A 26,083-nucleotide genomic window follows, 5' to 3' on the forward strand; every position below is an offset into this window, starting at 1 on the left:
GGGGGTTTGGGGTTGAGCCTGAGATCTGGGCTGGACCAAAGACTGTAACCTCAGAACAGAAATGGGAAGTGACACTCCAGGGGGTGAGCTTCTGGGGTATGTGTGGACATCAGGGAGGGCCTTGGGCTGCCTGAGGCCATACCGAGGAGCTCTCCTCTGTCCTCCAGCCTCCTGCCCAAGCCTGGACTCCTCCTGGGAGGCTGCGGCAGAATAAGTACCCCCACCAGCCCAAGGTAGCTACAGGTCTCCCTGGGCTCCCTCACCTCCTTGGGTTTAGAGTGATCCCTCCCCCAGCACTCTCCGAGGCTTGGGACTCTCTGAGGGGTCCCAGAGGTCACAGGTATGGAGTCACAGAATGCTGGAACTAGAAGGCGTACTTAGAGATGACCTAATTCCTCCCTAGGTTCCAGATAGGAAACTGAGGCACAGGGAGTGGCCAGTTATCTCAGGTCTCACAGTGAAGCACTGCAGAGCCTTGGCAGTAAGTCAGGCCTCTGGCTTCCCAGGCCCAGGATCCTCTGCTTCCAGGCCACACGGGTTCGGCATTCAGGACCCACTAGTGCTCCCCTGGGTGCAGAGCCGGGAGGTTGGATCAGCTGTGGAAGGGCTGCCAGTCACCCTGGGATCCCCCCATTAGGGTCTGCCCTCCTCTCTCCCTCTCCTCCCTAGATAGCTGTGTGTGTGTGTGTGTGTGTGTGTGTGTGTATGTGTGGTGGGGTGTGTGTGAAGTGTGTGGGTGTGTGTGTGTGAAGTGTTTGCATGTGTGTGTGGGGGTGGGGGGGTGTGAAGTGTGTGCCTGTGTGTGTGTGGTGGTGGGGTGTGTGAAGTGTGTGCATGTGTGTATGTGGCGGTGGGGTGTGTGAAGTGTGTGTATGTGGTGGGGTGTGTTTGTGTGTGGTGGGTGTGTGTGTGAAGCACATGCATGTGTATGTGTGCATGTGGTGGGGTGTGTGTGAAGTGTGTGTGGTGGTGGTGGGTGTGTGAAGTGTGTGTATGCATGTTGGGGGTGTGAAGTGTGTGTATGTGTGTGTGTCAGGTTGTGTGAAGTGTGTGCATGTGTATGTGTGCGTGTGTGTGTGGTGGGGTGTGTGTGAAGTGTGTGTGTGGTGGGGTGTGTGAAGTGTGTGCGTGTGTGTGTGTGTGGTGGGGGTGTGTGAAGTGTGTGTGTGTGTTTGTGTGTGTGTGTGAGCCTAGTTACTTACCTGGGAGGAGAAGAGCTGTGCAGGTTTGGGAGGAGGCCTCAGTGGAGTGTCCTGAGGCTCAGCCATCTGGGGCTGAGGCTGGTCTCCTGTCCCCTTCCTTGCCCTCACAACAAGGAGGAGCACCCCGATTAGTGCCAGGCTTACTGTTGGGCTCATTCTTGAGGTCAGTGGGGAAGGAGGCTGGGAGAGGCCCCTGGGGAGAAAGGCAGCCAGAAGGGGTGTGAAAGGCAGAGACATCAGAACACCTCCTGATCCCTGCTCTCTAGCCCTGCAGCACCACCAGACCCACAGCAAGCCTGTGTGTTCTCTGCAGCTGAGGAAGGAGACGAAACCACCTCACCTCGGACCAGTGGCTCAATGGGAGCTGTGAGACGGGGGCACGTCGCCACCTCTCCTGGGCATCTGTTTCTTCCCTGCAAAATGAGGCAGAGGCTGGGCCTCTTCTGCTCTTAGAGCGAGGTGGGGAGGATGGGTCGTGGCTGCCTGTGGGTCCCACAGTGACTATATGCTAGATCCCAGAGGAACTTGGAAGAAGGTTACCCTCATTTGTGTGCACAGCTGTTCTGCAAGGTGGACATTAGGGACTCCATTTTACAAATGAAGAAACTGAGGCTCAGGGTGGTCACCCGCCTGCTTAGCGGTAGGGCTGAGATTTGTGCTCGGGACTGCCTGGCTTCTCTGGATTCTGGTGCCTTTGAGGCCTGGTTTCTGCTCTCAGCCTCATCACTGCCTGCTGCTCTCGGGGTTTCTGTGTCTGCCTTTGTCCACTGGGGCTGGGAGGGTGGCTAAGGGCTTGACTGCAGGCCTCAGGCTGGAGGGAGGCATGCTCTTCATCTGGGAGGCTGAACCTTCATCCACCTGGCCTGGCAGATTCTAAGGGCTCTGGCTGAGGATTATAAGAGTTCTTGGAGGAATCCTTCCTAAGCCAAGCAAAATGAGAGGATCCTGGCCCTGTGCTCAGGGATTGGGCCTCCATGAGTGTGCAAAGCTTGTTAGAGCCTCCAGTGCCCTTAGCTCCCAGCTGGTGCGTGCCTTCCAAGTGAGCATTTGTTGGGTGACTGCATGTGGAGTGGGAACCTGAGTGCACACATATGGGCCATCCCGAGGTCTGGGGCGTCACACCTGAGGGTTGCACATGAGATAGGGCAGAGGTGAGTTCACTGAACCCTTATGAAGTGTTGGGCACAGTGCCAGATGCTTTACCTGTATTACCTCATTCAATCCTAACAACAACCCATGAGATGTGCACGGTTACTATCCCCATTTAACAGATGAGGAAACTGGGGCTCAGAGAGATTGAGGGACTTGGTGGAGATCACACAGCTAATGAATGGAGGAGCTGGCATTTGAACCTAAGAGCACTGCTTCTGCAGGAGGCCGTGTTTGTGTGCCAGACAGAGGGGAGTCTGTGCTGCAGATAGGATGAAGGTGCTGCGGTTTCAGGAACAGGTATCTGCTCTACATTTGGAGGGAGGAGATTGAGGGTCCAGCAAAAGTCCAGGTGGTGGAGGGGTTCAGTGGCAGAGCCTGCCTGGCAGGTCAGCATTCAGGTCTAAGGCTGTGTGATCTTGGCTCAGCTTCCCTGCTCTGGGTCTGTATCCTAAACCTGCCCCACCTCCCTCTCAAGGCCTCTGCCCCAATACAGGAGTGCCTCCTTATGTGAGACTGAATGTGGCTGCTCAGAAGGCGGTTAAGGCAGTGTGCCACATGGGGGAGCATCTGCAGATGAGGCTGGAGAGGGCCCGGGCTGTGCAGGCCTCCAGTGCCAGCCTGCAGTGGTGGATGTTCTCTGGATTTTGAGCAGGGGAGAGTTGTGTCCAGGTCTGAGGTTTACAGGGATGGATCTCTGGTGGCCTTGGGCCGTGGGTGGTGAGGAAGGGTGAGCAAGCAGGGAGCAGCTGGGAGCTTTTTCCCCCCTCACCCCCAGACTGCATGGGTAAGGCCATCTCCTTATCTTTGATTCTTTTCCCTCCCATTCCCTGTCTCCTAGAATGTGGAGCTGGGTGCAGAGCAGGGGAGGTCCCTGGCCCCTTCCAGGCCTCTCCTTCAGAGACTGTAAATATTTTGTCTCTGCGGCTGGAAATTGCTGCTTTTAACGCCTTTTTTCTTTTGCTTGATACAAGTGAACGCTGGAAAAATTCCGTGCTGGGCGCTCGCTCTGTTGCTTCTGCTTGTGCCCAGAGTCCCCTCCAAAAACTCTAATTGCTTTTAAGCTGCGATAGTTGGCAAAAGCAAATTTCTTTACATTACGGAGGAAAGGGGAAAAATCTACCAGATTTTCTTCTTCCCTTTTCTCCCCCGTTTTGACTCTTAGCTTTTGTTTTGAGTTCTCTGCGCTGCTGGCTGTGGTCCTGGGAGAGAAATGGAGTAGAAGAGACATGAGCAGGGAGGCAGGAACACCGAGGGACAGGGCATTTTGCCTCTTTTGGCCTCAGTTTCCCCATTTACAAGTGATTGTATGTCCATTCATTCATTTATTTATTCATGCACTAGAGGTTCCCTGAGCACATCCATTTGAAGCAACTCGAGGGCCAGGATTGGCTGCTGTGCCCAGGACAGAGCCTGACACACTGTGGGTGCTCGGTTAAGGTTGGCCAGCTGGATAAACAGCTCTGCTGGCAGCCACTTTGCCAAGCACTGGGAATGCACAGGATGAATCCGAAGCAGCCCCTGCTCGGGACAGCTCACTGATTAGAGGGGCACCAGCACACAGACATCATCACTCCATCACTGAGTTGCACTACAGGTGGGTCCTTGGTACAGGGAGCATGGAGCAGGGCATGCCGGGGACTCGGGGAAAGCTGCTCGAAGGAGAAGCATTTGGTTTGCCCCTTGAAGAAGGGATGGGAGATGGGATGAACTGGGCCAAGGAGGAGAGAATTCCAGACAGGAAACAGCATGTGAAGGCAGGGAAGGGTGACCTCTGAGAAGCTGGGTGCGGCTGGAGCCGAGGCTGCCCAGATGGGCCTAAGATACTAGGGAGAGTTTTGCATGGTGGGTGGGGAGTTTGGACTTGATCTCAAGGTAACCGGGAACCCTGGAAGGGTTCTGAGCAGGAGCCTCATGCAGGGAAGATCCCTCTGGCTCCACAGTGTGGATGACAGAGGAGGAGGGGTGCTGGCTAGGAGGCTGGTCACCATGAGCCTGCGGGGGATGGGAGGATGGCGGTGTGAGTGACAAGCCTGGGGACCCAGATCCTGGTGCTCACCTCTGCCTGTGCTGTGGGGAGAGGCACTCCAGGTCTTCCCTGAACCAGGGGGTTGGGGTCCCCTAGGGTAGCTGGAGAGGCAGGTGTCCAGTTCATAGGCTTCTGCCTGTGTCGGGTTTGCTTCATTCTCTGTTCCTCAAGTGTACAGCCCTTTACAGTTTATAAAGCCCACTCATCTCTGACCCCTAGGTAGATCTGAAAACAGTCCCCTGGGGTGGGCAGAGCAGGCAGAGCAGGATGCCCGTCCCCAGTGGACAGATTTGGGTCAAGCTCACCCCAGGGCCCTGCAGGCAGGTGGAGCCGGGGTGGGGATTTGAACCCAGGCTGGCATCTGCTCCACTTCTGCTGAGTACCCCTCCACCCCTGACCCTCTCCTCGCCTCTCCTCCTGAGCCCTGTGCTCCTTCCCTGTTTGCAGAGCGTGTGGGGCTTTTCAAAAGCGTTAATGATAGAAAATAAATTGGAGTCGGAGAGGAATCATCTCTGGGCATTCTCGGAGGGCCGCCTCTGCCCTCGCGTCTCTCAGCCATATTGCCGCCGGCAGCCAGACCAGAATATGAATGAGTCTGGGGCCAGCATTGCTCCTAATCTGCCGGGAAGCCCTCCCTGGTCAGACGGCACTCAGCAGCGGCAGCGCTGTTTGCAGTGAGGCCTTGGTGGCCGCTGGGCATCACCAACCCCGACTGATTTCTCAGGGATGGACTCGCAGTCCACGGCTGCCGAGGAGAGGTGGAGGGAGCCTTGAGCTTAGGTCCCTGCTCCCATCAAAGTCCTCTGCTGGGGTGACAGCTCTGAGGTCAGCCCAGGGTGGGGTCAGGCATCCCTGCCTGAGGAGAGGGGGCACATGGAGGACCCTCAGTGGCGCTGGGTGTCTGTGGTGATCCTCATCTGGGTATTATGGCCTTCTGTGTGTCCTTGACCCTCTTGTCCTGTCTCCTCCAAGAAACCTTCCTTGATCACTGCCCAGATCGCACTTTTTTCCACTTTTAAGCTTCTTGTAGCCCTTGGGGCCTACAGGGGCTGGCAGGAAATGCACAGAGCTGGCTGGGTGTGATGCAGTAGGAGTGGTAGATTGTGGCAACACGGAGGCACCGGGACCCCCAGTTTGGAAACCCTGCCATGGGCACCTCCACACACGGTTTTGCTAAGGAGACAGTGCCCTTGCGCCACAGACACAGCTCTCTTCCGCCAGCTAGCAGGGAGGCCCCTGAGGGCAGGCCCCAGTCTCTGCCACTGCAGCTTGTCCTTCCATGGCAGGCCCAGCTAGGCATGGGCTGGGCACCTGGGCAGGCTTCTCACAAAACATCAGAGACTCTGGGGACCTGGGGAATCACTCAGAGTCACCCTCTTGCTTGGAGACGGGGAAACTGAGGCACAGAGATGGAGGGTGGGTGGAAGGCCTCTGTTCTTCTAGATGGAGGGTGGGTGGAAGGCCTCTGTTCTGCTAGATTGAGGGTGGGTGGAAGGCCTCTGTTCTGCTCTTTTCAGATGGTGTAGCCCTGCCCTTACTAATCTTCCCAATGGGAGTGGGAGGGCAGTTTTTGTAGCTGTGTTTTAGAGAGGGGGAACCTGAGGCTCAGGTGGTTGGCTCCAGCAAGTGCTGCAGGCCTGCATTTGAATCAGTCTGTTGGGGCCCCAGTGCCGGCCATGTCTTTCTGGTAGGATTAAGGAGTGCTTGAGGCATGCAGAGTTGCCCAAGGAGGACAAGGCATTTGTGCCCAGAGTAAGCCCAGCCAAGGGTGGGAGACCTGGGATCCTGGCTCAGATCTACCACCAACTCCCTGTGTGACCAGGCCAGGCTGAGGGAGGCCCCTGGAGGGGTCGGGGCAGTTGGGAGGCCCACTGAGCCCATGTGGCCTGGGCTTGGCTGCCAGCCCTGCTCAGCGCTCTCATGCAGCCCCTGCACTCTCTTGGCCCCAGGCTCATCATGAATGCTCTCACTCCTGTAATCTCTATGGTTGCTGTAACGTGGGAAGTGGTAACCGCAGTACCCAAGAGGGGCCCGGGGCTCTGCAGGCCCCCTTAGCAGTGCTGACAGCCTGGGCAGCCAGTACCCTGCTGCAGCTGGGATGCAAGAGAATGAGAGAAGGGAGCCCCAGGCCACTGCCAGCTGGGCAGACTGCACAGACCCAGACTGCACACTCAGCCCTATATATCCTGGAGCTGGGGCAGGCCAGCCACACCCCTGAACATCCTTGTACACTCTCAGATGGACTCACATGAACCACCTTGTCTAGCTCTGCGTGTAAGATGGAGAAACTGAGGCCCGAGAGTCTGAGAATGAGACTCAGGGTTGTGGCTCACTCACTCTGACCTCTGCGTGTCCAGCCTGTGCTGTCACCCTCCTTGATGGGGAGCTCACCCCTTACTCAGGCAGCTTGCCCACCTTAACTCCCTTTCCTCTCTGGGCATCTCCTCCTAGTGACTCACACAGGGATCCTGGCTTGGGGCCCGGGGCCGCAGGACCTGTCCTGGTCCCTGCCCCAGCACCTGCTCCTGGTACTTGGTGCATATTGTGCCCGAGTCTGCTTTCCAGTGGGGGTGAGCCTTGCCCTGTTCCTGCCCAGTGCTTCGGGTTCTTTGGGCTGGGGGCCCCTCGAGGAAGCTGATGAAAGCCACGGGCCCTGTGTTAGAGACGGGGCCAGTCCCTCTTGCCTGCGTATCATCGTAGCCAGTCTTGTGTGCTCTTAGGGTTCATAGACCTCTGTAGTCCTCCCTCCCTGGGGACCCTGGTTGGAAACTCCTGCTTCACTAATTCCTTGGGTGACATGATTAATGTCACCAGTTGTGCTACCTAGGATGAGATGCTAGGTGTCCCAGCCCGCAGGCCACAGTCTGCTCTACCCTGCTGCCTTGAGAAAGTCTCATTGTGTGTGTGGCTTAGGGGCTGAGAGCTGTGTGTATTAGGCTGTTCTTGTGTGGCCATAAAGAAATACCTGAGACTGGGTAATTTATAAAGAAAAGAGGCTTAATTGGCGTATGGATCTGCAGGCCGTACTGGGAGCATGGTGCCAACATCTGCTCAGCTTCTGGAGAGGCCTCAGGAGCTTACTCACAGCAGAAGGCGAAGCGGGAACAGGCACTTCACAGGGTGAAAGTAGGAGTGAGAGGGATGGGGGACTGCCACACACTGTCAAATGGCCAGATATCAGGTGGACAGCACCAAGTCATGAGGGATCCTCCCCCAGGACCCAGCTGCTAGGCCCAGGTCCACACTGGGGATTACATTTCACCATGAGATTTGCAGGGAACATCCAAACTATATCACCGTAAGAACCCATTCATTCTTTCTATAAACATGTCTTTTTTTTTCGGATTTTTATTTGTTTGTTTGTTTTGTTTGGAGATGGGGTCTTGTTCTGTCACCCAGGCTGGAGTGCCGTGATGTGCTCTTAGCTCACTGCACCTTCCAACTCCTGGGCTCAAGCGATCCTGCCACCTCAGCTTCCTGAGTAGCTGGGACTAGAGGTGTGTGGCACACTTCCTGGCTCAGTCTACAAAATTTGTGCCTGATGCCTCTTCTGTGCTAGGCCTAGGCTGGGCTCTGGGGTGCAGAGAACAAGACCCAGCCCCTACCCCTGGGGAAGGCAGACTCATCAGCAGTCACAGCTTAGGGGATGAGGGTGGGACAGAGGTGAGCACAGAGTGGGGGTATCAGAGGGGCCTCACCCAGCCCTGTAGGGAGAAGCTTCTTAGAGGACAGTGGGGACTGGTTAGGGAGGGCAGGCATCCCCCAGGGGGAACGGCAGGTGCAAAGGCTTGGAGGCTCAGTTCTGTTGAGGAAGACAGGGGCCCAGTCTGATTGGAGTGTAGTATTGGGAGGCACCGGGGTCAGGCAGGAAGCTGAAGGCCACTTGGGGATGAGTCCCAGGGGGCCTGGTGGGCCCAGTAAGGAGTTTGGGCAGGGAGCAGTAGAGATTCATAGAAGGGTGGAGCAGGCAGCTATGTGGTTGGATCTGCATTTTGGAGTGCTCCCCTGGCAGCTGAAGATGGAACATCGGCGGGTGTGGAGTGTGGAAAGGAGACCTCTGGGAAGCTGTGTTAGTTGGGGCTTGGACCCAGGTAGCGAATATCATTCACCACCCATCAGGTGGAGTTTGCTGGTCCCTCCAGTCCCTGCCTCCTGGAGGCAGGTGGAACATGAGCTGTGCAAACAAATGTTAAGGGAAGGGGGCCTTCTGGAGGGGCCTCGTGCTCCTTCTGGGCAGTTTTCTCTGAATTTGTTGATTGACTCACAAGTGGGAGGGGCATTTCCAGAATGGCCTGATCTCTGCAGTTTGCCACCTGCTCTTGGCCCCTCTTTGGGCCTGTTGGCTGCCTACACCTCCTGACACACACACACACACACACACACACACACACACACACCCACTCACCCTGGGAAACCTGTGGGGTACATGACATACCACACACACACACTATGCACATACACACATATGCGTGGGTCTGCTGTGTTTCTCTCCTCCAGAGACACACATGCTCTCTCTGCTGTCATCCTTGAGAGTGACAACACACACACACACACACAGATCTACTGATTGTAGATTACAGACACACCTCTGCACCACTTGGAGCCCACACACCCTGCGGAGTTCACCCCCGCAGACCAACATGTGACCTCTGTCTGTGAGTGCCACATACCTGTACGCGCCAGTCACCTCCATGCACCCCCATGGGCTCATCCTCCCATCTCTGTACATATAGGAAGAAACACACCCCAGCTTCCCCCTCTTTCCCTCCCTCTCTCCCTCCCTCCCTGCAGCACGGGAGCCTTAAAGCCCCCCTTTCCTGGGGTCTCCTGCAAAGGCCTTTCCTTTGTTTGCTTTACCCCAAGGGCTCTCCTGAGCCCCAGTTCTGGGTTTCCCAGGACTGTGACCAGCTCAGGATTTTCTGGACACCTAGAGAAGTCCCTGACCCTCGCCTAGGGAAGGCTGGAGTCGTGCTGAGGAGCCACAGGCCCTGGCTGCCAGGGTACCTTCAGCAGCCTTCTGCCCCGGTCCACCTTGGCCTGGGGGAAGCACAGGCAATGGGTTCCACCGTCTCCAGCTGAGATTCTCAAACTGGTCCTAGAGCCCTAGCGTTTCCAGAAGGAGCCTCAGGGATATGAGGGTGGGGCTGGATGGGGCTGGGTGGATGGGTGTTGGTACCCTCCCCCTTCAACCAAAGCAGCTCTGCTTACATCTGCATTTCCTATTAGGGTCTGAGAAGGATTAAGAAAACCCATTAACTCTTTATTGATTTTGTTTTTCTGATTACAATAGAAGACCCAACAATACATCTGTGGAAAACAGAGGCCATGAAAGTCCCCTTGTCCCTCTGCTTAGAGGTGATTGCTTTAAAGACTGGCACACTGCCCTCCAGCCTTTTGAGGCATATACCAACCAATCGTTAATTACAGAAATGGGCTCATTCTGAAATAGCATTTTACAGCTTGATTTTTTTTTCTCTGTTGTTGTACATAGACGTGCCTCATTCTGTCAGATGGCTACGGAGTGTTCCATAGCGTGGACATGCTAGATTTTATTTGAACATTCCCTTATTGATAAACATTTAGGCCATTTCCAATTTCTTTTTCACTCTTACCAGCCATGTTTCCATGAGCACCCTTGAGTATGCACACATGAGTGCTTGTGCTTCTATTTCATGGAAGAGGCTCCTAGAAGTGGAATTACTAGGTTGTAGAGTGTGTGGCTTAAAATGTTAATCAATATTGCCAAATTACCCTTCCAAAGGTTGAGCCAGTTCCCCCTCCCTCCAGTAGTCTGTGAGTGCTCATTTTCCCACATCCTTGCCAGGACTGCTTGTTATCAGTCATTTAAATTTTTCCCAATCTAATAGGCAAAAAATGGTAGCATGTCATTTTCATTTGCATTTCCCTGATTTCTAGTGAGATACAACATCTTTTCCTGCATTTATTGGCTAATTTAGTTCCTCCTCTTCAGATTTCTAATTCACTGCCAATTTTTCTCTTCTTTCACCTTTTTTTCTTATTGATTTGTAGCGGCTCTTTGCATATTAGTGATATTTCCTTCCAGTGTCTCATTTGCCTTTTAACTTTGCTTATGTGTCTTTTGCTGTACGGGTGTTTTATGAGTTTATGTACAGTAGTTGGATTTGTTGAATTTTCACTTTATGGCTTCTGGATTTAATGTCTGGCATAGAAACGCTTCCCCCACTGCATCAGATTTCATTTCAAATAAGAATTTTATTGCTGAAAAATCTTTGCAACGCCCTGGTTTGTAGGCTCCTTCCCAGCTGTGTATCTATTCTTCTCGGCAGCTGCAGGCCTGGCTCTGGGGGAAGAGAAGGGTGGCCCTATCCATTCATCCGTCTTCAGCTCTTTGCTCTCCCTCTGTCCAGCTGGCTTCAGGGTCGCTGCTGTTCTGTCTCTCTCAGAACCTCTGTCTCTCCTATGCTCTGCCCACATTCCTCTGTCTCTGCTGGTTTCCCGTCAGGCAGCAGTAATTAGGGACGTGAGGTGGCAGTGGTGGCAGGCCTTAGTGGGTTGGGGACAGGATGACAGCTGTCATGGAATGTGCCCCCCTTGCCCTCCACCTGCCAGGTTAGCCCCAAGTCATGTGGTCTGGCAGGGGAGGCCCTGGCCTTGTTCTCTCTCTTGAAGAGACTTTTTCCTGCTGGAACCCAAGGGCGGGCTCTGAGCCAACCCTAGTCCCTTCTCCATCAGGAAGCCTTCCAAGACAGCTCCCTTCTCACAGCCCTGGGCTTGGCCCTCCCTTCTGCCCTTGCTGGTCTTTCCCTATCCTGCCTTCTCAGTGTTGAGCTCTCCAAAGTCCACCTGGCCACCTCTCAGGATCTTGGTTTCTACCAGTGTAACAGGTCCTGGGAGGCATGGCACACACAGAGCTGGTGGGTCTTCCAAGCCAAGCTCTGGAAGGTGGTCCCTGTTACTCTCTCAGTACAGCCCCACCCCTCAAAAAAAAAAAAAAGCGCACCAAAAATCACAAGAGAGCATTTGCATGCTGCTGACGAAGAGATAAGGACTTGTGTTCCATCAGGATGGTGGCCAGCGGGGCTCACTGGTTCTCTGCTCACCCCAGGCTTGGTGTCCTGCTAACTCATGGGAGGTGCCCAGGAAAGAGAGAAAGGGCAAGGACCTAGAGTGCTAATGAGAAAAAGCCCCCATTACCTCATGGAGATGTGAGCCCCAGGTGGACTGGAGGGGGCCTTGGGCTGGGGGAGCAGTTGGGAGAAAAGTCAGGGAAACTCGGAGGTCTCTTAGAAGCATGGCTCAGAAGGGCATAACCTAAAACTCTGAGGTACCCTTCCCTGGGCTCCTGCTATTTCTGGCCTTCTGTCCTGGCACCCACCCTCTGATCATGGTGGCCTGTCTCCCCTGAGCAAGAGCAGTGTCCTTTATTTCTCTTTGTTCCAGTAACAAAGCACATGTAGATACTTAACAAAAGGAGAATGAATCTTAGGGAGTAGCTAGGGGCACTGATCAAAGGGTTCAAGTCTGGGGAGGAGAGACCTGGGCTCTGGGCTTGGCTTCTTGGTTGACTTCCTGTGTGACCATGACCTTGCTGGGCCTCAGTCTCCCCATCTGTACAGTGGGTGTGGCCTCTTGAGCTCTGTGATTCCACAGGCCTGCGTGACGCACACACGTGGCATACCTGCCAGCGCCCTGCTTTCTGATCGGTGTTTGCTGAATGTGTACTGGGTGCTAGCCCCGCTTTGTGCCAAAGCCACTTAGTCAGAGTCCTTGAATGGCTGTTTCTGTGGAGGTCTCACATTCTCCGGGCATTTGCTCATTCTGCTAAACACATGGGCTGCACAGGCTGAGAGCTCCCTGGGCCCCACTGAGGTGGCAAGGAGCCAAGATGGCAGGTAGGAGGCCTGCAGCTGGGATTTCATGTCTTTCTGGGGACCTGGCACATGGGCAGATCCCGTGTCCAGGAGAGTGCCCAGCTCCCACTGCGTCTCCTCCCCTGCCCCAAATCATTGTCATGCTCTGCCTGTGGTCCCATTTCCATAGCAACTCCTTGTGATGCCACAAAGGAGAGTGGGAGCTTCAGGAAGGTTTGGGGGGAAGGGAGCAGGAGGCCCATTCATTGTCTTGGAGCATGGCAGCTGGGGGCCCCGAATGGCACTGTGGGGATGGCTTGCCCTGCCAGCTCAGGTGGAGCTGGGCTCAGGGCTGCTAGCCAGGTGGTCTGGAGGTCTTCCAGGGACAGGGCTGCCCGGGTTGGCCTGGGCCTGGCTGGCTTGTACCAGTCTACCGGGATCCGTCTCGGGAGGCTGCTGACAGCACCCCGGTCTGGTTAGACCTGGCTTGGAGAACCCAGGCCCGAGGAACTGCCCGGGCATTGCTACCCCATGTCCCAGGCTGGCAACACGATGTTCTGTCCTGTCCCCCAGGATCAGCAACCAGTGGGAGGTGCACCCAGGGCCGGCCGGCAGCAGGGCCATAGTTTGGGGCTGGTGAACTGTGGGGCTGGGCGGGCCTCTTTTCGCTGGTGTGGGCTGCTTAGTGGCTCTGTTGCCAGGACAGGAAAGCCAGAGCCGACCCTGGAGCCTGCTCAGCAACCATTTCTCTGCCTCCTTGGAGAAGCCTGCAGCACATAATACAGGAAGACCCTGGCCTCAAAGCATCTCCTCCATCTTTACCTGCCATGTAGCTAGAAATTCCAACATTAGCATCTTAGATTTGATAGAATGCTGATTCTGGGAGGGACCCTAAGGCCTTTTTCATCTTCTGCCCACATTATAACAATCATCTTGGAGCCCCATCCACCCATCCTTCCGTCATCCCATCCAGAAGGCCCCATGAGTCCTCCTGGGGACCTTGGCCTGTGCTGGATGGCACCCAGTGGGGAATCCAGCAGAAAGAAGGGGCTGCTGGCCTGGCCCTCCAGGGAAGGTGTTGGGTTAGATGCCAGCTTCCTGAGCTTCCCTTTCACCACCACGGTTGAAGCCACCCCTGGGCACTGCCTCCACTGTGTTTTCTTTTCTTTCTTTCTTTTTTTTTTTTTTTTTTGAGACGGACTCTTGCTCTTGTTGCCCAGGCTGGAGTGCAATGGCCCAATCTTGGCTCACTGCAATCTCTGCTTCTCAGGTTCAAGTGATTCTCCTGCCTCAGCCTCCTGAGTAACTGGGATTACAGGTGCCTGCCACCACACCCAGCTAATTTTTGTATTTTTGGTAGAGATGGGGTTTCACCATCTTGGCCAGGCTGGTCTCAAACTCCTGACCTCAGGTGATCCGCCCGCCTCGGCCTCCCAGTGCTGGGATTACAGGCGTGAACCACTGCGCTTGGCCTTGCACTCATGTTTTCTTAATCCTTGTCTTCGTGTTGACTTACGTTTGAAGGTGGATTACCACGGTGCTCCCCAAGCCACACATCCAGGAAATTACACCTGTAATGTGCCTGTCATGTTTTTTTCCCCAATATACAGAAAGAAACATATAACTATGAAAACGAAAACGTTTGTCTGCACACCACAAAATCCCCTTGTGCACCACCAGAAGTGTGTGTCTCCTACCTTGGGAAACATGGATCTGATTGAAACCTCTCTGCAGCAGCTCAGAAAGAGATGTGGTACTTGGTCTGAGAGGTTGAGGGAACAGAGGAGGAGGCTTTGCCCAGGGCCACCGGGCCAAGAGGAGGGACAGCTGGGAGTTAACGCGCCTCCTTGGACTTTCAGCCGAGGCTATGTCTTGCACCATGGAGGCCTCAGAGCCTTGCCAAGGAGCCAGAACTTCCTAGCACCCCACTCGTACTCCCAGAGGACTGAGGGTCTAGTCTAGAGGAACCTTTGGAGAATATATGATGAAGGAATCAAGCAGGATGGCTGGGCATGATGACTCCACCGATAGTCCCAGCACTTTGGGAGGTCGAGATGGGAGGACTGCTTGAGGTCTGGAGTTTGAGACCATCCTGAGCAACATAGTTTTCAAAAAAAATTAAAAAATTAGCCAGGCATGGTGGTACACACACCTGTAGTCACAGTTTCTTGGGAGGCTGAGGTGGGAGGATCACTTGAGCCCTGGAGGTTGGGCTGTAGGGAACTATGATGGCACCACTGGCTGGGTGGCAGAGCAAGACTCTCTCTTGTAAAAAAAAGCAGTTGCTGGGGATGGGGGATGGGAGGGTGAGTAGGTGGGGGTTGTAGGGATCCTTGGGGCCTGGGAAGTTGAGGCTCAGGCTTAAGGAGAGGCACCCAGGTACTGCCCATTATCCCCTCTCAGGGCTCAGCCTAGGGGCTGCCTTCTGGGGCCTGGCTGGGGAGGAAAGCAGGCAGTGGCACTGGCTGGACACCTACTGTGTGCCAGGCCACGTGTCCCTTCTCTCTCTCTATCCTCCCAGCAGTCTTGGCAGGGGGGATGGTATCTCCATTTTATGTATGAGGGAAGCGGCTTTACCAGGGCCACAGAGTCAGTTGCTGGGAGAGTCATAGTCCGACTGCAGCCTGCCTGGGCCACAAACTCTGCCCTTCCCAGAGCGCTGCCTGCCCCAGCTAGTGCCGTATGTGTGCACATGTGTGCACAGTGGAGAGCATGTATGTGTGTAAGCATGAATGTGCCAGTGAATGAGAGTACTCATGTGAGCGTGTGCAGGTGTGTGTGTCAGAGAGTACGTGGGGGGATGTATGAGTTTTCGTGGCTCAGCCACGCAGGATCAGCCCCATTTGCAAACGCGGTCCCCACTCCACCCTGACCGCCTGCTGTCCTGCTCTACCTGACTGCCACCTCCTTTTTCTCTCCACAGCCTCCTGCACCCACAGGCCCTGAGGCTGCAGTGCTCACAGGCAGAGAAGGAGACTGAGTCGAGCCCAGGCTGAGCCCTGCCCAGCTGCACTCCGCAGACACCCACCCAGCCCAAGGTAAGATGCCACTCTGGGCGGCGGGGCAGGGTGGGGGTGGTGTGAGCCATGGAGGGTGGGGGTCTGCAGGGGAGGCTGTTGTGGGCCCCTCTTTCTGGGGTTTTCCCCATCTCTCCCTCCCCACGTGCAGCCACGTCTAAAAGGTTTCCTGTGGACAGGTGGCAGGTGCCACCTCCTGCCAGCCCTTGTTGTAACAGGGCTCCAGCAGGCAGCTTGGAAGCCTGGGGCGTTCTTCCCAGCAACTGGGTTTCACAGACAGTGCTGGCTAATGGGTTCCCACGTGGCAGGGGAGGTCTCTGAGGGCAGGCTGCCGGGCTCTGTCCTTGGTCCTGTCACATTGTTGACCAAATGCATACCTGACTTCAGGTGGGGAGGGAGCCAGAACACATGGACTGAGACAGTCGGGGTCCAGGAAACTGTCAAGAGGCTGGCATTGGCTCTAATGTGTGGAGTTTAATAGGGCTGCACACCAGAGACAGCGTGTGGGTCCAGACACCTTCAGGACGGGATGAGGCTCAGACCCCAGGTGTGTTTGTGCGACAAGCGCTGGCAGCCGGGTGACCTTGGCTGACTGTATCACGAGGAGCAGGAGTCCCAGAATGTGGGAGGTGACAGGTCCTCTCACTTCATGGTCCATGTGAAGGGATGTGGAGAAGCAACAGCCTGTCCCAGAGAAGTGGGAGATGGGGGGCGGGGGACCTGGGTTGCTGCCTGGCTTGACCCCTGGCCTACTTGGACCTTGGACAAGTCACCTCTACCCCATATCTGGGATAGTCCCCCTGTTCTTGACAGGCCTGTGTGACCCATGAGAAGACTGCAGAGGGACTTTGCTAAACAGAAGGAATGGTGGGGTGGGCTCGGGGCAGCAGGCTGGCCTGGCGTGCTGTCCTCGTTTTTCAGAGGAAGAACCCTGGTGGCTCTGCAGGCAGCAGGCCTGGACTCCCTTCTTTGAGGGATCGGGTGACAGTTGTGTGTGGCCGAGGGTCAGTCAGCCCTGTCCTCATGCTGGGAAGCCGGTGGGAGAGGAGGCCTGGATTTCCCTCCTAGGCACTAGGCCTTGCTCCGAAGCGCAGTTAGCACCATCAGAATATTTCTGCTAATTAATGGGCTCTGGGGGGAATGAGCAGCTAATCAGCCCCTCCCATTTCACCTGTAATTGTTGCTGGGCGATTTGTCTGAGGATGTGGTCAGGGGTGTCTGTGCAGGAACCGGGGGATGGGGGCAGGGGGGCAGGGGCATGAGCAGCCTCCCCACTGCCCAGGCAGATGGTGGCACCCACAGGCACCTCAGCCCGGGGCATGGGGAGCTCAGCGGGTGGGGAGCTGAAGGGGCATAAGGACCGCAGTCAGCTGCGGGTCTGGCGGGGCTTGTTGGAACAGGTGACACCTGGGCTGAGCATTGAAGTCTGTAAGGTGCTTTTCAAACGTTTTATTTTTCTGGTTAAAAAAGAGTAATGTGTGTTCTCTATAGAAAAGTGTGAGCACTTGGGTGTTTAGCCTGTCAGTCTGCTACAAAACATGTATTTATGACATAATTGGGATCAAGCTGTACTTTCTGTTTTCTAACTTGCCTCTTGCACTTAATCCCGTACCAAGATCATTTCTCATCATTAAATACTCTTCTATAATGTGATTTTTAATGGCAGTGTAATGTTTCAGCCTGTGTGTACCATAGCATGTTTAGCCAAGTCTCTCTTGTGTGTTTTGATGGTTTCTGATGTTTTGTCACTATAAATAATGCCTGGATGAAGAAAGTCATGGATGTAGGGCTGTGATGGGCAGGAAAGGTTCAGGGTGGCAGGGGAGGCCCAGTCTGAGCAAGGGGGCAGTGGTGGGGAGTCTAGAGTGTGTCTGCAGAGTGGCAGGGCTGGAAGGGGCTCCTTGCCCCAGAGGCTGAGGAGCTGGGGCTTCACTCAGCAAAGCTCTAAGCCTCTGAGCAAGCTCAGGTTTGTCCTTGCTGCCATGCTTCCGTTGCTCCCTCCCTCGGTGCTCCAGTGATTAGACGGGAGGCGGCATGTTGCCGTGTTTTCACAAGGAAAGGGCAGGCAACTCTGGGGTCCCTGATGACCTCTCCCTCACTGGTGGGATCCATGGTGTTTAAACCAAGCCCCTCTGCTCTCTGGGGAGGCCTGCCCAGATATCCTCCTGCTGGGCAGGGGGGGTGCAGACACCAGCTCTGAACACTTCTGACTCCTGGGTCAGCACAGCTAGTCAGATCAGCCTCTCCTTCATCCCCTCACTGCGGGGTGGCTTATAATAGGGACCCTGGAGGGCCAGGGAGGAGGCTGGAGGTGGTTTGTCCTCTCTTCCAGGAAGCTCCCCTGGCCTCTGGGTGGAGCTGGTGGGCCCTCCCTAGTGCCGCCCTCCCTGTGCACATCTGTTGGCCCCAGCACTGCTCTCATGCTGGGTTGGGTTCCCCCATGGCTATGGGCCTGCTTCTCCCAAGGATGAATGTGCAGTGGTTCATTCATCCCTCAGTCCATGCTCACTGAGCACCTGCTACACATGAGGCATTTTTTATGTGCCCAGCATGGCATCCGTGGGTGAACAGGTTAGACCATGGCATTGCCGTCAGAGAGCCGAAATGTTAAGAGTAGGTAGAAGAAACCAGATAAGTAAATCCATAATATAAGATTAGGGAGTAACAAATGCCACAGAGAAGAATAAGGTTGGACAAGGGGGCAGGCATGAAATGGGAGCCCTTCTCTGCAGGGTGGTTGGGAAAGGCATCCTGGATAAGGGGCTATTTCAGCAGAGGCCTGAGGAATGGGAGCAGGCTCTGTGGAGCCCTGGACGGGCTCTGAGCTGGGAACAGCACAGTTGGAGGGCAGCCCATGAGGAAGAGGGGCTGAGAAATGCAGTATGCAGGGCCAGGAGTTACAGAGCGATGCCTACTGGAGGAAGGATGGTAGGGTGAGTGGGAAGAGCAGAAGCTGGCAGGCCAGTGGAGACCCTAGCATCCATCCAGACCAGAGACGGTGGGGCCAGGCCTGGGCAGGAGGAGGGCTCACGTTTGGAGACTTTGAAGGGGTAGCTGAAGGATGGGCTGTGGGCTGGGAGAGGTCCAGCCTGGGAACGGGGTGGGCACTGGAGCCTTTGCCAGCACCGAGGAACAGGGGTTGAGCGTGGGTTTGGAGGGGAAAGCGACATCCTGCTTGGAAGTGTCTGAGGTGCCTGCATGGTGTGGGAGGCTGCACAGACAGTAAGCCTGCAGCTGCGGAGAGGGCTGGGCTGGAGATGCAGGTGTGGGAGTCGTCAGCATCTGGGGGGTTTCTGAAGCATCTGAGCTTGGACAAGATGATGGAGCGGTCTGGGCCTCCTTGCTTGGGGCGAATCCAGCCCAGGGAGCTCCCTGCTTATGGGTGGGCTGTTACTCCAGCTTTGCAGACAAGGTCCCGAGATCTACCGTCCTGGAGAAACTGCTACCAGCCTGCCCTCCCAGCTGCTCCTCCCAAGTGGCCTAATGGCTGGCACCATCACTCTGTGGCGCTTATCAGGGCTGCTGTCAATAAGTATGGTGCTGACACTAGGCCTAATCTTCTCACCCCTTCCTCTTGCAAGGGACTCCTAACTGGTGAATCTGGAGCCGCCCAGGCCCTTCTGAGCCCTGTTAGTGGTCACTACTACAGGCCTTCCTCTAGGTCATGCTCTCCCTCAAGAACCTTCAGTGGCTCCCTGTTGTTTAAGTTGACATCCAGAATCCTTCTCCTACATGTACAAGGCCTTTCATGATCTGCCTCCAGCCCACATTTTCTCCCCAGCCCAACTTCCAACAGGTGACTCTCCTGCTGCATCCTCCACACACCAGGCTCAGCCTCACCTTCCATGTAGAGTGCTTTCTTAACCACCAGCTGACCCCTACATTTTCCAGAATGTCTGCCCTGACCCCCCACCTCCCTCGGCCCCTTTGGGTGTCCACCTGTGCCTTTTGCCGGTTCTTCCAGGCCTCATGGCTTGTAGTGAGCTATCTTGTCAGGTCACCCCAACTCATCAACGCCCTGATCCTCAGCTTGTCTTCCTCTTTGCCCTCGTCATCCTCTTGTCCCTCTTGTTTCCCGCCTCTGTGCCGCCCCACCCTCATACAATGTTGTCAAAGCCCTTCCCAAACAGAATCCCATTCAAACTGCAGTGCTCTGTGGGCGAGGTTGCTCAAGCCTGGCTCTGCATCAGGACCACCCAGGGATGTTATTAGAGACAGGAATCATCCTGGGTCCACTTAGACCTCCTGATCCAGGGTTACTGGGAGAACCCAGGAATCTGGATGGTTCACAAGCCCCACAGTCACCTTTTGATGGTCAGCCAGATTGGGACCCATTGGCCCAACCGAAAGTCATGATGAGGGAGTATAGGTATCCCTGAGATTGTGGTCCTCTGATCTTTACTTGCACACCTTCAGGGACAGGGACCTCACTCTCTCCAGGGCAGTTCAGGCCCTGGAGGCAGCCTTATATGGCTCTTGCTTATACTGACTGAGCTGAAGCTGCCTCCTTGAGGTCCCCCTGGATGGCCATAGGGTCCACATGGGGCAGAAGCTATGTTTGGCATCTAGAAGCTCTCCTTTCCCACCCCTAAGCCCAGCGGGGGGGCCCAGCACCTAATGGGTATTTGGGCAATGTCTGTGGCTTGGTGGATGGATAGAGGACCTGCCTTCCTCCACCCCTGCTTTCCTGGGGCCTCCCCAGGTCATTGTTCTTGACTGTTCCTCCCCAGTCTTCTCTTAAAGAAGTGAACTCATGGAGCAGTGAGGGGCTCGGAAGACCCACCTCCTTTACCTTCAGGCCCTGGCTGGGGTCACACCACCCAGTCCCTCTGTGTGTCTGTTGTTCCAGCCATCGCCACACGTGTCAAGAGCTTTAGCATTTTCAGAATACAGCCCATCCTTCATCCCACCTCCTCCTTACCACGGCCATGGGAAGGTGGATGCCGCCATTTCTGTTCATTCTTCCAGCCAGCATTTGCTAAGCACCTAATATGTGCCAAGCAGTACCCTGGGGGTAATTTGAACAAACTAAGGTTTAGAGAGGGGCAGGGGTGTATCCATTGCCCCAAAGTGAAGGGCCAAGTCAGCATTAAAACCTGGGTCTGTGGGCGTATTAGTTTGCTAGGTTGCTATAGCTAAGGACCACAGACTGAGTGGCTTCTCACAGTTCTAGAAGCTGGAAGTCTGAAATCAAGGTGTGAGCAGGGGCCAGGCACGGTGGCTCACACCTGTAATCCTAGCACTTTAGGAAGTTGAGACGGGAGGATTGCTTGAGCCCAGGAGTTTGAGACCAGCCTGGGCAACATGGCGAGACATGGTCTCTACAAAAAATACAAAAATTATGAGACAGGTACGGTGGCTTACGCCTGTAATCCCAGCACTTTGGGTGGTTGAGGCGGGCGGATCATGAGATCAGGAGTTCAAGACCAGCCTGGCCACCATGGTGAAACCTCATCCTTACTAAAAATACAAAGATTAGCCTGGCATGGTGGTACACGTCTGTAATCCCAGCTACTGGGGAGGCTGAGGCAGGAGAATCACTTAAACCTGGGAGGCAGAGGTTGCAATGAGCAGAGATTGCACCACTGCATTCCAGCCTGGGTGACAGAGCGAGGCTCTGTCTCAAAAAACCCCCGAAACCCAATATCCTCAAACCCCAAGGTGTCAGCAGGGCTGGCTACCTCTGAAGGCTGTGAGGCATGATCTGTTTCAGGCCCCTCTCCTTGGCTTACAGATGGCTACTCCGTGTCTCTTTACATGGCCACGTTACCAAATTGTTCTCCGTACAGTATTTAACTATTTATTCATTTATTTATTTTTTTGAGACAGAATCTCACTCTCACCCAGGCTGGAGTGCAGTGTCTCAATCTCAGCTCACTGCAGCTTCCACCTCCTGGGTTCAAGCAATTCTTGTGCCTCAGCTTCCTGAGTTGCTGGGACTACAGGCACACACCACCAGTCCTGGCTAATGTTTATAGTAGAGATGGGGTTTCACCGTGTTGGCCAGGCTGGTCTTGAACCCCTGACTGCAGATGATCCACTTGCCTCAGCCTCCCCAAGTGTTGGGATTACAGGTGTGAGCCACCACGTGCAGCCATATTTAAGAATTTAGATCATATCTTCAAATCCCTTCTTCTTCTGGGAACAATAGTTGTGTTGGATTACAGTATGACCTCATCCTAATTAGCTAATTACATCTCAAATGCTCCAGTTTCCAAATAAGATCACATTCTGGGTATTGGGGGTTAGAATTTAAGCATGTCATTTTTGGAGGCACACAATTCAATCAGTGACAGCAGGCAGCTAGAGCTGTGATTTTCACAGCAGTGACCTGTCCCCCAGCAGCCTCGGCGGTGGCGAGCGTCTCATGCCGTGAGGTGCACAGGAGGAATATCTAGGCCACCCCAAGCTGTCAGGAACGTGGAGAAGAGATTCCCACCTCATGGCTAGGACCAGGACTTCCCTGAGAGCGACTTCAGCCTGGGATGTTAATCGGGGCCCGGGAACATGGTACGTGGTGTGTACTGGGAATGACCCACTCCCCGTACTCATGCTTTGTGAAAGGCATGTTCACATCGCTGGGTTAGGAGGAAGAACTCCCTGAGCTCTGCTACCTCTCAGCAGGGTGTCCTTGGGTAGTGGCTTTTACTTGGAGCCTCAGTCTACCGGACTGAACTGGGGACTAGTCTGCCTGCCTGTTTTTGTCACAGGCCTATGGTTAGGCTCACAGGAGAGAATGAATAAGAAGGTGCTTTGCTTTTGTTCTATTTTTGTGTCTGACTTTGCAAACAGTTATGAAGCTCAGTTGCATGCTAGGCCCTGTGCTGTCCCCAGGGACTCAGAGATGGTCCTGGTCCTGCCCCTCAAGGAGCGAAGAGGCCATGGGTGGGGCAGGCTGGTGTCAGTGGTAGTTGAAGTTATGACCACTCTGGATGCAGACTGCCTGGGACTCAGTGGCAGCTTTGCCACTCATTAGTGGTGTGAATTTAGACAATTTCCCGAAGGTCTCTGGGTCTCAGTCTCTTCATCGGTTGACTGGGAATAATTTATTCTACCTTGTGTGAATAAAGTAGGCTGAGGCATGTAAAGGGCTTAGAGCCCTGTGTGGCACATCATAAATGCTTAATAAATATGAATGGCCAGTCCGGGGGAGTACGGAGAGGGTCACAGAAGGGGTTATGGGGCACAGTCATTGAATCATTGAATTTAGGCTCTGGGAACCCATCAGACACAGTGGTCCAGGCAGGGCAGGTTGGGGCTGGCATTGCCTCAGTCTTCTAGCCACTTGCCACCCTCCGCTCCAAGTGTCCTGCCATGGGTTGGGGTGGCAAGGAGGGATATGGAGCAGGCACGCCCATGGGGAGAGGCAGGAGCTTCCTCATAGGCGGCGGGGCTCCCTGGTCTGTGTGGCTCTGGGGATCTGTGCGGTGCTGTGGGGCTGCCTCTCCTGTCTCTGCCCCTGGGCAGCTCCACATTCGGGGAGGTTGGCAGGTGGTGCCTGGTGCTTGGCTTTGTTACCCTTTGCATTTAGTCTGCAGGTTCTGGGGAGAGGAGATGGAGAGGAAGCAAAATTAAAATTCCTCTTAGAGAAGTTAACAACTTCCCAATTAAAGGATTCTTATTTGTGAGATGCCTTAGAGGCCTTTTCAATCAAGAGGCTCTTCTGAATAATAAAAAGGCTGAGCTGGGGTTGGAGTGGAGCCTAAGCTGCCGGCAAGGAGGTGGGGACGCTGAAGATAGCCATCCCAGCCTTGTGTGGGATGGGATGGCCACGGAGTGGAATGCTTTTCTGCTCAGTGGTTGGCGGGGAGGTTGGCGTGGGGAGGGGCAAGAGGAGGGAACTGTTCCCACCCCCACATGGCACAGCTCTGAAGCCCCCTCCAACACCCAGCCTGAGCCGCAGGTGTTCGTGGGAGCCGTCCACCGGGACCCCTGTGTCCTTCTGGCCCGGGCCCTGTGCTTAGCCTGCACACACTTCCCCGAGGCTACCCGAAGCTGTATTGCTTGTCCTGCTTGGCTCTCAGTTTTATCCGGGCCTGACCACTTCTTGACACTCAGCTATCCTGGGAGCACCCTGCCAGGCTCCTCTGTCTCTTCCCCTCAGGCCGGAGTGGAGGAGGCAGCAGGTGAGAGAGGCAAATTGGGATTTTCTAACGATGGTGTGCAGCGGTGGACGCAGCCCCGACCGTGCGCTCTGGATGGGCACAGCGTCTTCTACCGGCTGTGCTGCCCCAGCTCGCACAGGGGTGGTTTTGTTGCTGTTTGTAGATACAGGGTGTGTCTGCCTGCCTTTCAGCCGGGCACCCCCACCCAGTGCCACCCAGCTGGCTTCCTGGGAAACTCTTGGGTCCCTCCCACTTGGAGCTGAGTGTCTGTGGGTGCCCTGTGAGAGGCTCAGCCTCAGTTCCTGCAGGGCTGACCAGTGTGCGCAGAGTGCCCTGGAGGTGCCAGGCCTGGCTGGGCACTTCCCATCTTTACAGCACCTGAGAGTGTAAAGCACCTGGGCACTTCTCATCTTTACACCACCCTCCTTACAGAGGAGGGAGCAGAGGCTCTGAGAAGTGAGGTGACCCTTTATGCAGAGAGGGGTTCTTGCTGAAAGGACTTGTCATCCTGTGTCCTCCAGGGCCTTCCAGGTCACTAAGCAAAGAGGAATTGGAGGAGACATTGGCCAGGCCCCTCCCCTTGGTGGGCAGCCCAGACTTTTATCAGGGCTGCCCCAGCAGCTGCCAAGGTCATTTGCAGAGATGGTGCTACGGGCGGCTCCTCTGTCCAGGCGGTGTGAGCCCGAGAGTGTTTGTAGCCCACACTGCCACCCCCTCCTTCCCCTACAGGGCCTACTCTCCTCCCGGCCATCGCAGCCCAGGCTGTCTGTGTGAATACCCAGAACTGTGGGAGCCCAGCCCCTCCGAAAGGCCAACTAGCCGTGCAGGCACTCCCCAGAGGCCTGGGGTTGGGGACAGGGATGGGGCCATCCTGCAGTCCTGGCCTCCAGGGAGAGGAGAGTGGGTGGGGTGAGGTGAGGTATCCTGATCCGCTGCCCTGAGCAAGTGGGAGCTGAAAGAATTTGGGTTCAGGTCCCAGCCCTGCCAGTTACTGGGTGGCTTGAGCAAGTGACTCAGCCTCTGGACCTCTTTTTCCTCCCAAGGGGCACAGGTCACCTCCCTGAGGGGTGGCGAGGAGCAGCTGGGATGGCGTGTGTGAACCTGCTGGGGTCCCAGGGCTGGCCGGCCTTGCATGTGGAGCCTGGATTTGTGAGCCGTGTCTTAACGGCACTGTTCGGTGGTGCTGGGTCCTGTCACCGCCCTGCTGTTTCTAGGGCAAGCTTTCCCGTAGCCTCAGTTTCCTGTATGCACAATGGACATAATGATACCTACATCACAGAGGTGTTGTACTCCCTCAGTGGGAGTCCTTTGTGCCCTTGCCCCGCACCACTGAATGAGCCTGTCCTCCCTGGATTTGCCTGGGCTTGGCCGCCATGTCATGAGTAGGTGACATGGTCCTTGCCTCTGGGTAGCAATGTGAAGTTAGAGGGAATCAAGGAGAACTGCTGTGAGCTTCAGGAAACAGAAGGAGATAAAAGCTGGGGAAGTCAGGGAGGGCTTCCTGGAGGTGTCTGGTCCTTAGAACTTGGGAGGATTTGGGGAAGCTGGGGAGAGAGTGGCAGAGAACATACATGGTTGGGAATAATGTGAACAAAGACCAGGCAGGAGGAAGAAGCCCGGGACAGGGTATGAACTGTCAGAGAGCTGCTGGGGTTGGGGGTCAGAGCCCAGAGAGGTCCCAGCCCTGCAGCCCTGGTGGGGGTGGAGGACCAGGACTTGGGGGTGGGACCGCTGTCTCCTAAGGGCAAGGGGACAGCAGACATGCAGCCGGGGACCTTCACACAGCCCTATGCAGGGGCTGCAGGGAGGGATGGGATTTAGCACAGAGTTCATGGACAGGACTGCCCACATTCTAGGGCCTCAGGAGGGAAGTGCAGGGGCCTGTGTAAGGCTTGGGAAGAGGATGGTAGCTGCTGCCTATGGTGGGACCCCACCTGTAGAGATCAGCCTGAGGACTGCCTTTGGCCAAAATGTGGGAACCAGCGCCTCTGGCTGCTTAAGACCCAAGAGAGGGAGAGGTAGGATGGGTCTGCAGTGGGCTGAGAGGGCCGGGAGGCTCGCCCTTATGGAGCACCCACTGTGTGCCAGGCCCTGAGCCAGACTCACCCCCAACCTGGGTTTGTGTAAATTTCATGACAGCCTGGAGAGGGCGCCGGCTCTTGACGCATTCTAAAGAGCGGGAAACTTGGCTGGGAGAGGGGAATGACTGGGCTGCCCTGGCTGTGCTTCAGATTGGAAGTCCACACATCATCCTTTGTCAGAGGCCCCATGCTACTCCCCAGGGCTGTGGTTTTTAGAGGTGATGACCCCCAGATTTCACTGGGTGGGCTTGGAAGAGCTACACCCAAGTATGTGGTCTTCCATGGCTTTGCCTCTCTTAGGGAGGCTCAGAGAGGTCGAGGGTGTGACCCAACGCCACACAGTGCTGGGGTCTGCAGTCCCTGGCTCCCTGGAGGGCATGTGCTATGATCTCTTCTCCCTGGGGTCTGTCTGGTGGCCCCAGCCAAGCCTAACCAGGTCTGGGAACCCAGGGGTCTTCTCAGATGTGAGACTACTCATGCCTCTCAGCCACTGAGAGAGGCTTTAAAATATCAGCCCCAAATGAAAACCTATGAGCTCCTCAGAACAATGAAAAATTTCCATAATAAAAGGAGAGACACACTCAGGCATGTCCTAAATGAATGGAGTGACTTCGGGGATTAATTCAGGATGTATGGGAGGGCGCCCAGCCGGGAAAAGTGCGCAGTGG

The 26,083-nt window shown here is 55.3% G+C and overlaps 1 protein-coding gene across 32 annotated transcripts in view; it reads left to right on the top strand.

Annotated features, from left to right (window-relative positions):
- Window positions 1–26,083, top strand: part of LINGO1 (leucine rich repeat and Ig domain containing 1) — a 207,608-nt gene that overhangs the window by 9,411 nt on the left and 172,114 nt on the right. For all 32 annotated transcript variants that reach the window (XM_078333848.1, XM_078333847.1, XM_078333846.1 and 29 more), the window contains exon 2: window positions 15,136–15,250. The gene's annotated coding sequence lies outside the window, so the exon portion shown is untranslated. The remainder of the gene's footprint in view (window positions 1–15,135; window positions 15,251–26,083) is intronic.

This window comes from Callithrix jacchus, chromosome 8, assembly GCF_049354715.1.
Source record: "Callithrix jacchus isolate 240 chromosome 8, calJac240_pri, whole genome shotgun sequence".
NCBI classification, from domain to species: domain Eukaryota; kingdom Metazoa; phylum Chordata; class Mammalia; order Primates; family Cebidae; genus Callithrix; species Callithrix jacchus.